Raw genomic sequence first — 12,993 nt, forward strand, 5'->3', positions numbered from 1 at the left:
ATATATTTAAGACAATTTGTGTCTCGAGCATATATAAAATGCAACAATGGAAATCATGTAAGTTGTCCTTGAATTGTCCCCTGACTTAATACTTACACTTAATCGTCATGTGTTACCAGTCCCATGGGTTGCTGATTGGATAACTGGGCCTTGTTTAAAAGCATTTCCAACTGATGGTTTTTCTCCTCTGATAACAGAAAACTTTCAGAATACAAGAAAGGATATAAATATTAAACATGTCACCTTGGAAATTGTTAAAAATTGACACCAAAGCAACGAGTCTGGAGGCCAACTCACAAATTCTGTAAACAGAAAATTTCAGATAGTCCAGAACCGAGAATAATTCTTACAAATGTTTCTACGTTACCTTTGAGGTGTATGATGCCCTACCTCTTCACGAAGTGATCGGGGGTGAGTTACGAGGTCCTTTTGAAAAAAAAAAAAAAAAAAAAAAAAAGAAATCTAACAAAAAACTGGTTGCAATCAAAACACGCCGCCCTACCTCTTTTTAGATGATCTGTAGAGCTTACGGATATTAAGTTTTTCTCCAGCTGCTCCCGCACAATGCATCAGGGTTTTTCTATTAGCGAACCAATCGATTTTACTCAGGTTAGTATCATAATACTAAAATATTTCTTTACGTACCTACTCACTGATGCACACCTCCCGAAAACCGCCTTATCTTGGGCTGCAAGAATTTTAAAATGTTTTAAGCTCCCAAATCCCTTTTTTATTCTTTCTGTCTAACTTGAGAAAACATTAACTACTATACTATAGTGTACAGTACCAATCTATGCTATACTATATTACACCCTACTGTATAGTACTCTGATGCACGTGTAATAATATCACTTTTTTTGCCATGAAAACTATTATAAGATGTCACAATCGCGAATTTGAAGGTGATAAGAGCACTTGTTCTCTTTTCAAGTGAACACTTGTGTAAGGGCTATGCTCTGTCACCCGTTCATGAGTGCTTTTTTCAGAGGAAGAAAATCTGCTTTGACTAGCTTTTCCATTACTCAGAAATTTTATCGTACCTGTAGCTATGTCCTAGCTTTGGATTCTTCTCGAAGCTGTCGCTGAGATTGTTCTTAAGATAATCTTCTAATGAAGCACTCACTATTGCTCTACTGATATCCCAGCGTTACAAATTCAGCCACAAATCACTGGAGACCCTTTGATTGCTTGTGTCCTTCCAAAGATCAGCTGATTTCTCGGTGAAACTTGGGATTGGGAGAAAAAAATACCTGGAAAACTTTTAAAACGTCCCATTTCGTTTTAATATTCTGCATTAAAAAATCATAAATACATATAATAATTTTACATTTATTATTTTTATTGGTTTATCAACTTATTTACATATTTTTTCATCTTCTTACTTATTCATTTCTTTATCTTCTTAGGAATTTAGTTGAGAAATGATCACTGTTATTAGTAATTAAGATTATTTCATCACTTTATTTCAATTTTTTATTTATCAATTTTTTTGGTGTATTTTAAGTTAATAGGTAGTAGTCTTATGAAGCTATCATTTAGAAAAAGCTCTCCACGACAACATTTATAGACACTTCATTAGACTGCTGTAACTGGACCAGACTGCACTGACTGGGAACTGAATGTGGCGTTTTCTGAATGGCACTTTACTCTAATGGAGCACCGCACTGCTTTAGGTTGTACTTCACTTGACTCAGCCGGAGTGCATTGCGCTCGACATTGCGCTCCAGATTGAAATACACTGCACTGTACTTCAGTGGGTAGGCCTGGACTGGACTGGACTGGACTGGACAGGACAGCACTTCACGGAACTGGATTGTTGCAGTTGTCTTTTTATGGACTTTGGGTGTTTCGGATGGAAATACATCGCAATGTACTTGGATGGGACTGGACTGGAGTGAGCGGGACAAGACTGTACTGGACCAGAGAGCACTGAACTTTGCTGCACTGCACTGCTATAGACTATGCTTGACTTCACCAGATTGCATTACACTGCACTGGATCGGATGAACTGGAAATCTACTTACAGCATAGTTTGCATAGCACTGGACTGGACTTGGAAAGACTTTTCTGGATTGCTTAGATTGCAATGGAGTCAATGGTATACACTTGACTTGAATGCAAAAGACTGCTAATACAGACTGATATACAGACTGATAATATTCTAAGGATTTAGAAAAAAATCTTCTTAAACGTTTCTTTTGAAGGTAATGCTAGTCGCAGATATTAAGACAATTTGTGTGTCGAGCATATGAAATGTAACAATGGAAATCGTGCAAGTTGTTCTTGAATTGTCCCTGACTTAATACTTACACTTAATCGTTATCTGTGACCAGTCCATGGGCTGTTGATTGGATAACTAGGCCATGTTTAAAAAGTACTATCCATTGATTATCTTTCTCCTCTGGAGAGAGAAAAGTTTCAGAATACAAAAAGGGGTTAAATATTAAACATGTCACCTTGTAAATTATTAAACATTGGCATCAAAGCAATGAGTCGAGAAGCCGCCTCACAAATTCTATAAACAGAAAATTTAAGGTAGTCCAGAACCAAGAATAATTCTCACAAATGTTTCTATGTTACCTTTGAGGTGTCTGATGCCCAACTTCGTTACAATATGATCTGGGGTGAGTTACGAGGTCTTCCTGGAAAAAAAAATTGAAATCTGACAAAACTTGTTGCAATGAAAACATACCAGCCTTACCCCTATTTACATAATCTGTAGACCTTATAGATATCAAGTTTTTTCTCTAACTGCTCGGTTTAACGCATCAGGGTTTTCCTATCAGCGAACCAAACCATCTTACTTGGGTTAGTATCATAACATTATAACATTTCTTTACATACCTACTCAGTGATGCACAGTTCTCAAAAATGGGCTTATCTTGGCTGCACTAATTTTAAATGTTTAAACCTCCCAAATCCGTTTTCTATTCTTTCTATTAGAGTTAGAGAGTATTGACTCCTATTCTATACTATACTATAGTACACAGTACCAAACTATGCTATACTACATATACTGTACTATACCCTACTTTATAGTACTTAGAGTCACGTTTAATAATTTCACTTTTTTTGCCATAAAAACTGTTATACGATGACATTCCCGAGTTTGGAAGCAATAAGAAAACTTGTACTCTTTTCAACTTAAGACTAATGTAAGGGCTATACTCTATCACCCCCTTCAGGGGTGCTTTTTTTTTTAGAGGACGACGATCTGCTTTGACTAGCTTTTGCTTTCATCACTCAGAAATTTCATTGTACCTGTGCTTGTATCCGAACTTTAGATTCTTCTTGTAGCTGTAGCTTAGCTTGTAGTTGTGATCATCTTCTCATGAATCACTCCAATACTGCTCTACTGATATCCCAGTGTTAGAAATTCAGCCACGAATCACTGGGTACCCTTTGGTTGGTTGTCTCCTCTGAAAGATCAGCTGGTGTCTCGGTAAAACTACTGGAGTAAACGAGAACGAGACTAGACTGGACTGGACCAGACAGCACTGCACTGCACTGGATTGCTATAGACTGCTTGACTTCACCAAACTGCATCACACACCGCACTGTCTTGGATTGAACTGGAAATCACCATACAGGATAGTTTGCATTGCATTGGACTTGGACTTGGTAAGACTATTCTGGATTGCCAGATTGCAATGGAGTTAATGGTACTACATTTGATTTGAACGCAAAAGACTGCTAATAAAGACTGATAATATACTAAGGGCTAAGAAAATCAAACTAAATCATATTTTTGTAAGCTAATGCTAATCACACATATTAAGACAATTTGTGTTTTCGGTATATGAAATGCAATGATAGTAATAACGTGAGTTGTCCTTGAATTGTCACCTGCACTTAAATAATTACACTTATTCGTCATGTGACCAGTCCCCTATGCTGCTGATCGGACACACTGGGCCTTGATTAAGAGCACCACCCATTGATAGTTTTCCTCCTCTGAAAACAAAAAAAAAAAAACTTTTAAAAAAAAGGATTGAAATATTAAACATGTTACCTTGTAAAATTGTTAAACATTGACATCAAAATAATGTGTCACGACGCCGCCTCACAAATTCTGTAAACAGAAATTTTTCGATAGTCCAGAACCAAGAACAATTCTTACAAATGTTTCTATGTTACCTTTGAGGTGTCTGATGCCCTACTTCGTTATGTTGAGATCTGGAGTGGGTTACGAGGTTCTGCTAAAAAAAAAAAAAAAAAAAAGAAATTGACAAAACTTATCGCAATCAAACAACATACCAGCCTTACCTCTTTTTAGATGATCAGTAGAGCTAATGGATATTCAGTCTTTCTCCAACTGCTCGGTGCAACGCACGAGGGTTTTCCTATCAGCGAACCAACCCATTTTAACTCAGGTTAGAATCATAACATTATAATATTTCTTTGCATACATACTCAGTGATGCACTGATCCTGAAAATGGACTTATCTTGAGCTGCACTAATTTTAAAATGTTTTCAATTTAAGTCTAATGTAAGGGCTATGCTCAATCACCCCTTCTGGAGTGCTTTTTTTTTAAGAGGAAGAAAATCTGCTTTGATAGCTTTTACTTCCATTACTCAGAAATTTTAATTTTATTGTACTTGTGGTCGTACCTTTGGCTTTTTCTAGCTTTTTCTCGCAGCTGTAGTTTAGCTTGTTGTAATGATCATCTTCTCGTCAAGCACTCCAATATACTACTCTACTGATATCCCAGTGTTAAAAATTCGGCCACGAATCACTGGCGACCCTGTGGTTGCTTGTGCCCTTCCAAAGATCAGCTGATGGCTCGATAAAACTGGGTCTTAGGAGAAAAAAAATAACCTGGAAAACTTTTAAACGTTGCGATTGCTTTTAATACTCTGCACTAAAAACCATAAATAATAAATAATACAATAATATCATGGTTAATAATTTTTTACTTATCCATCATTTATTTACATATTTATTCATCTTCCTTCTTATTTATCATTTCTCAAATCTTCTTAGGAATTTTAGTTGAGAAATGATCACTGTTATTAGTTATCAAGATTTATTTCATCTCTTTATTTCATGTTTGTATTCAATCAATTCTTTCGTGTATTTTTTAGTTATTAGGTATACCTTTATAAAGCTATCATTTAGAAAAACCTCTCCCCCACAGTATTTGTAGATATTTCATTGGCGTGATGTGACTGATGGACTGGACTGCATTTAACTAAATTAGACTTGAATGTGGCCTTTTCTGAAAGGCAGTTTTACTCTAATGGACGGCACTGCACTTCCCTAGTTGTACTTTCCGACTGAATCATAGCTTTTTTGAAGCTAGTGCTAGTCGCAGATATTAAGACAATTTGCGTTTCCAGCATCTGAAATGCAACAATGGAATCGTGTAAGTTGCCTTGAATTGTCCCCTGACTTAATACTTACACATCATCACCAGTTCCATGAGCTGCTGATTGGATAACTGGGCTGTTTAAAAGCACTACCCATGATAGTTTTTCTCCCCTGAAAACAAAAATCTTTCAGAATACAAAGAAGGATTGAAATAGTAGACATGTCACCTTGTAAATTATTAAACACTGATATCAAAGAAACGAGTCGGGAAGCCATCTCACAATTCTGTAAACAGAAAATTTCAGATAGTCCAGTAATTGCCTAAGGTTCCAAGAATAATTCTACAAATGTTTCTGTTACCTTTTAAGTGTCTGATTCCCTACTTCATTATGATGCAATGAGTTACGAGTCACGCTTAAAAAAAAAAAAACCTAACAAAACTTGTTGCAATCAAACATGCCGGCCTTACCTCTTATTAGATTGATCCGTAGAGCTTATGGATATCACACTGTACGTTTTTCTCCGACGTCTCGATTCAACGCATCAGGGTCTTCCTATCAGCAAAGCAACCCATCTTACTCAGGTTAGTGTCAATATTTCTTTACATACCTACTCAGTGATGCACAGCTCCCGAGAATGGACTTATCTTGAGCTGCAATAATTTAAAAATATTTTAACTTCCTAAATCCCTTTCAAATTCTTTCTATCAAAATTGAGACATATTATCTCCTATACTATGGTTTACAATAATGTACATTACCAAACTATGCCATACTAAACTCTGCTATATCCCTAGTACATAGTACTTAGGCACATGTGTGATAATTTCACTTATTTCCAATAAAGACCATTGCAAGATGTCATATTCTCGAGTTTGGAAGCGATAAAAACATTTATTCTCCTTCGGATTTAAGACTGATGTAGTAGCTATGCTCTATCACCAATTCATAGACGTTTTTGTCCGAGGAAGACAATCTGCTTTGACTAGCTTTTACTTCCATTACTCAGAAAAGTTTTCGTACCTGTGGTTGTCCGAGCTTTGGATTCTTCTCGTAGCTATGGCTTAGCTTGTTGTTATGATCATCTTCTCATGAAGCACTCCAGTACTGCTCTACTTACATTATAGTTTCACAAATTCAGCCACAAATCTCTGGCGACCCTGTGGTTGCTGGTGTCTTTTTAAAAGTCAGCTGATGTCCTGGGAAAACTAGGTCTTAGAGAAAAAATATCTCTTAAACATTTAAGACAACGTCACATTTCATTTTAATATTCAGCAAAAATCATAAATACATAAATCATACTATAATATTATATTTATTTATTGTTTCATTCACTTATCAATTTATTTACATATTTATTTATCTTCCTATTTATTCATCATTTCTTTATCTTCTCAAGTGTTTAATTAAGAAACAGTCATTTTTATTAGTTATTAAGATTTATTTTCTTTATTTATTTTATTTTTGATTGATCAACTTTTTTATTATTGAAGTTTTACTTTAGGTATATTTTTATTAGGCTATATTTAGAAAAGGCTCTCTACTAGAGAGTATGTAGATGGTCGTTCATATTTTTTTCCTCCAACTGCTCGATTCGACGTGTCAGGGTTTTCATATCAGCAAACAAACCCATCTTTACAGCAGATTTGTATCCCAAAATTACAGTTCTTTAATTACCATCTCGGTGAGAAAATGGGCTCATGTTGAGCCGCAGATATGCGAAGTTCAAGGGAAAAAAGGTGAAAATTTTCGTTCAGTCCCCGAAAATGGATATAGTGAAGTTTTGCAATCTCAAACCTTAAAGTCGCGTGAATAGTTTGCAGTTAAAAGTGGATGACTGTGGCTAAATTTAAGACAATAACCAAACCCTCCCAAAAATGGGCTAACATGCAGTGAACACCTAGATAACTTTTCTTCCAGGGCTTTTTTATTGGCAGATTGGGAAGTTATTGAACCAATCCAGTTTAGGCAATCTTTTCATGAAGCACTCCAGTCCTGTTCTATCGATAATCCAGCTTTAAATTTAATACTATACTGTACTATGAAGTACTTTTCTAAGAGAAAGACAGTCCGCTTCGAGTAGCCTTTAATCCATTACTCAGAAATTAAATGCACCTGTTATTATGTCCCAGCTTTTAGTTTCTTATCGCTGTTGTAGCTCACCATGTTATAATGGCTATCTTTTTATGAAGCAATGCAGTCCTTCTCTGATCCGAACTGAGCCACGACGTCATGAAGAAAAGAAAAGATTTTAAAAAAATTTGTTGCAATCGAAACATGCCGGCCTTACCTCTTTCAGATGACCTATAGTGCTGATCGACCACAACTTTTTCGTCCAAATGCTCTATGCAACGCATCAGGGTTTCCTTTCAGTAAACGAACCCATCTTACACAGGTTAGTATCAAATTGTTACAATTCTTCACTTACCTTCTCAGTGATGCTAAGCCGCTGAAAATGAGCTCATCTTGAGCTGCAGAAAGTTAAAATGTCTCAAGCTTTTAAATCGAAAAAAAGGCGAGCTCTTCTTCGAGACAACCTTAACTCCTACACTAGACTAAACTATACTATACTTCAGTCGTGAATCACTAGATATTTAACGTACCTGTGGTTATGTCCTAGCTTTGTATTTTCCTCGCTGTTGTAGCTCAGCTTGTTGTTATGGCTATCTTTTCATGAAGCACTCCAGTCCTGTTCTACCGATACCCCAGCTTGAAATTCAATACTATATTAAACTATGTAATACTTTTGTAAGAGGAAGACAATCTGCTTCGACTAGCCTCCTCTTAGTGATGGAAAGCCGCTGAAAACAAGCTTATCTTGAGCTGTAGAAAGTTAGAATGTCTGAAGATCTTAAATCGAAAAAAAAAGGCCTACTCTTCTTATATATTAATTGTGGCAAATTTGAGACAACCTTAACTCCTACACTAGACTAGACTTGAGTATACTTCCTTTACTGAGACATTTAACATACCTTTGGTTATGTCCTAGTCTTTGATTCTCCTCGCTGTTATAGCTCAGCTCGTTGTTATGTCTATCTTTTCACGAAGCACCCCAGTCCTGTTTTACTAATCTCCGAGCGTTAGATTCAATACCTTACTATAGTATACTATGTAGTACTTTTCTTAGAGGAAGACAATCCGCTTCGACTAGCCTTTAATCCATTACTAAGAAATTTAGTGTACCTGTGCTTATGTCCTAGCTTTGGATTCTTCTTGCGGCTGTTGCTTAGTTAGTTGTCATGATTATCCATTCCAGTCCTGCTCTACTGATATCTCAGTGTTGCAAATTCAGCCATGAATCACTAACGACCTTGTGAGTGCTTGTGTCTTTTTAAAGGTCAGCTGGTGTCTTGGTAAAATTAAGTCTTGTACGAAAAAATACTTGCAAACCGTTAAGACAACGTGGTGCTATCTTTTAATATTCTGCAAAAACATTTTTAATACATTGAACATACGATAAAATTGTATTCAGTTAATAACATAAGTATTTCTTAACTTATCTATATATCAATTGATTTACATATTTATTAATCTCCCTATTAATTCATCATTTCTTTAGTTCTTCAAGAATTAATTAATGTTATGAGTTATTGAGATATATATTTTATTTCTTTATTTTATCTTTTATACTTTTATTAAGGTATCATTAAAAAGACCTGTTTACGACAATGCCGTAAGTAAACGCTCTTGTTTGTGTTGGTGTGACAACTGAAGACAATACTGGACTGAAATACACTTGTATGGGCTTAAATGTGGGCTTTTCCGAATAGCACTTCACTTGACTGGACGGGCTGCAATGCACTTGGTTGTTCCTAACTTGACTGAGCAGGACTGCGTTGTGCGAGACTCAACAGCAGTTAGTTGTTCTCGACTGGACCAAACGGAAATGAGCCGAGGTGTTACGGATTGCACTGCCCTGCACTGTACTTCACTGAACTAGACTCGACTGCTGTTGACTTATGGACCTGGGCTATCCTAGATTGAAAAGTACTTAGGTGGAAGGGAATGAATGGAATTGGACGGAAACGAATAGATTTGAACTAGACGGAACTGAACTGGAAGGGACGGTACTGGACTGGACGGGACGGGAACAGACTCCACTTAATGGACTGGACCGGATTAAACTGGACTGGAGTACACATCAGCGGAGTGGACTGGACTGGACTGGACTGAGCCGGACATCACTTCAGAAGACTGAACTGGACGGCACTGCACCTAACTGGACTGGACTGTCTTTGCTTGAGCTTGACTTCACCAGACTGCACTACACTGCACTACCCTGGATTGAACTGGAAAGTACCATACAGGACAGTTCAATGCACCTCGCTAGACTTATCTGCACCGAACTGCATTCTACGTTTCCAAATGAAACTGATAAAGACTGTACTGCGCTGCACGTGAATGTACTCCATTGGACTACACCACACAGGATAGCTTTGGACAGCGCTGGAAGTAAGTTAAAAGGATTGTTCTGGATTACCTAAACTGCAATGGAGTTGATGGCAATACATTAATCTACAGTTGACTTCTATGCAAAAGACTACTAACAAAGACGGATGATATACTGATGTTTTGAGAAAAGATCAACTAAGTAACAATTATATTATCACGCTAGTTTCAGTTTCAGTTATTCAAGACAATTCATGTTTTTGAGCATACGAAATATGTAACAATGGATATCGTTTTAGTTGTCTCTGAATTGTCCCATAACTGAATACTTACAGTTAATCGTCATCTGTGACCTTTCTGACGGGCTCCTGATTAGGTCTTGTTTGAAAACACAAGTTTTTCTCCACTTAAAAAGAGGAAACTGTTAAAAGAAAAAAAAGGGGTTGAAATGTGAAACACGTCACATAGTGAGTAGTGAAACGTTGTAATTAAATTAATTAATCAGGAAACCACCTAAAAAGTTCTGTAAACAGAAAATTTCAGATAGTCTAAAAGAAAGAATAGTTCTTACAAATGATTACATATTACCTATGAAGTGCTCGATATCTTGCTTGTTTATGATGTGATCCAAAGGGAGCCACGAGGTCATGCTGAAAAAAAAAATGTAACAACTTGTTGCAATCAAAACATGCCGGCCTTACCTCTTTCAGATGACCTGTAGCGCTGATCGACCATAACTTTTTCCTCCAACTCCTCTATGCAACGCATCAGGGTTTTCTTATAAGCCAACAATCCCAGTATCGTTACCTTCTCTAACAGACTAAACTAACATCTACCATTCCTGAAGTTTTTTTTGCTAGCTTTGGATTTTCCACGCTGTTGTAGCTCAGCTTGTTATTATGGCCATTTTTTTTGTGAAGCAGTCCAGTCCTGCTCTACCGATATTCCAGTTTTAAATTCAATACTATACTATACTGTACTATGTAGCAGTTTTCTAAGAGGAAGACAATCCGCTTCGACTAACTTTTAATCCATTACTCAGAAATTTAACGTACCTGTGGTTATGTCCTAGCTTTGGATTCTCCCCGCCGTTGTAGCCCAGCTTGTTGTTATGGCTCTCTTTTTATGAAGCACTCCACTCCTGCTCTGATTCCAACTGAGCCACAAGGTTATGCTGAAAAGAAAAATCTGACAAAACTTGTTGCAATGGAACCATGCCGGCCTTACCTCTTTCAGATGACCTGTAGTGCTGATCAACCATAACTTTTCCCTCCAACTGCTCTATGCAACGCATCAGGGTTATCCTGTCAACCAACGAACCCATGTTACACAGGTTAGTATCACAGTATTATAATTCTTTACTTACCTTCTCAGTGATGTAAAGCCGCTAAAAATGAGCTTATCTTGAGCTGGAGAAAGCTGAAATGTCTCAAGGTCTTAAATCGAAAAAAAAACCCACTCTTCTTTTATATACATTCTGGCAAGCTGGAGACAATCTTAACTCCTACACCTGACTAGACTATATCATACCGTACTTCCTTCCCTGAGACATTTAACATACCTGTGGTTAAGTCCTAGTCTTGGATTCTCCTTGCTGTTGTAGCTCAGCTTCTTGTTATGGCTATCTTTTCCTGAACCACTCCAGTCCTGTTTTACTGATATACCACCTTAAAATTCAATTCGTAAGTATATTACTGTAGGTAGTAATTTTTCTGTTTCGACTAGCCTTTAATCCATTAGTCAGAAATTTAACGTACCTGTGGTTATATCCTAGCTTTGGATTCTCCTCGCCGTTGTAGCTCAGCATGTATTTATGGCTCTCTTTTTATGAAGCACTCCAGTCCTGCTCTGATCCGAACTGAGCCACGAGATCATGCTGAATAGAAAAATCTGACAAAACTTGTTGCAATGGAAACATGCCGGCCTTACCTCTTTCGAATGACCTGTAGTGCTGATCAACCATAACTTTTTCCTCCAACTGCTCTATGTAACGCATCAGGGTTTTCCTGTCAGCTAACGAACCCATGTTACACAGGTTAGTATCACAGTATTACAATTCTTTACCTACCTTCTCAGTGATTGAAAGCCGCTAAAAATGAGCTTATCTTGAGCTGGAGAAAGTTAAAATGTCTTAAGGTCTTAAATCGAAAAAAAGACCCGCTCTTCTTTTATATAAATTCTGGAAAGCTCGAGACAATCTTAACTCCTACACCTGACTAAATTAGACTGTACTTCCTTTCCTGAGAAATTCAACATACCTGTGGTTATGTCCTAGCATTGGATTCTCCGCGCTGTTGTAGCTCAGCTTGTTGTTATGGCTATCTTATCCTGAACCACTCCAGTCCTGTTTTACTTATATCCCAGCTTTAAATTTAATTCGTTACTATATTACAGCAAGTAGTGCTTTTTCTGTTTCGACTAGCCTGTAGTCCATTACTCAGAAATTTAACGTACCTGTGGTTATGCCCTGGGTTTGGATTCTCCACGCTGTTTTACCTTAGCTTGTGGTTGTGGCTGTCTTTTTATGAAGCACTCCAGTCCTGACCGATCCGAAGTGAGCCAGGAGGTGATGCCTAAAAGAAAAAATCTGACAAAACTTGTTGCTATCAAAACCTGCCGGCCTTACCTCTTTCAGATGACCTGAAGTGCTGATCGATCATAACTTTTTCCTACAACTGCTCTATGTAACGCATCAGGGTTTTCCTATCAGCCAACGAACCCATGTTACACAGGTTAGTATCACATTGTTATAATTCTTTACTTACCTTTTCAGTGATGAAAAGCCGCGTAAAATGAGCTTGTCTTGGGCTGCAGAAAGTTAAAATGTCTCAAGCTCTTAAATCGAAAAAAAAGACCCCTCTCCTCTTTTATTAATTCTGGCAAACTCGGGACAACCGTAACTCCTAGATTACACTAGACTACGCTAGACTAGACTAGACTGTACGATACTTCCTTTCCTGAGACATTTAACATACCTGTGATTATGTCCTAGCCTTGGATTCTCCTCGGTATTGTAGCTCAGCTTGTTGTTATGGCTATCTTTTCATGAAGAACTCCAGTCCTGTTTTACTGATATCGCAGCTTTAAATTCAATTCTTTATTATAATATACTATGTTGTACTTTTCTAAGAGGAAGACAATCCGCTTCAACTAGCCTTTAATCCATTACTCAGAAATTTAACGTACCTGTGGTCATGTCCTAGGTTTGGATTTTCCTCGCTGTTGTAGCTCAACTTGTTATTATGGTTATCTTCTTATGAAGCACTCCAATCCTCCTCTACTAATAACCGTCC

This window comes from Pocillopora verrucosa, chromosome 3 (assembly GCF_036669915.1).
Source record: "Pocillopora verrucosa isolate sample1 chromosome 3, ASM3666991v2, whole genome shotgun sequence".
NCBI classification, from domain to species: Eukaryota; Metazoa; Cnidaria; class Anthozoa; order Scleractinia; family Pocilloporidae; genus Pocillopora; species Pocillopora verrucosa.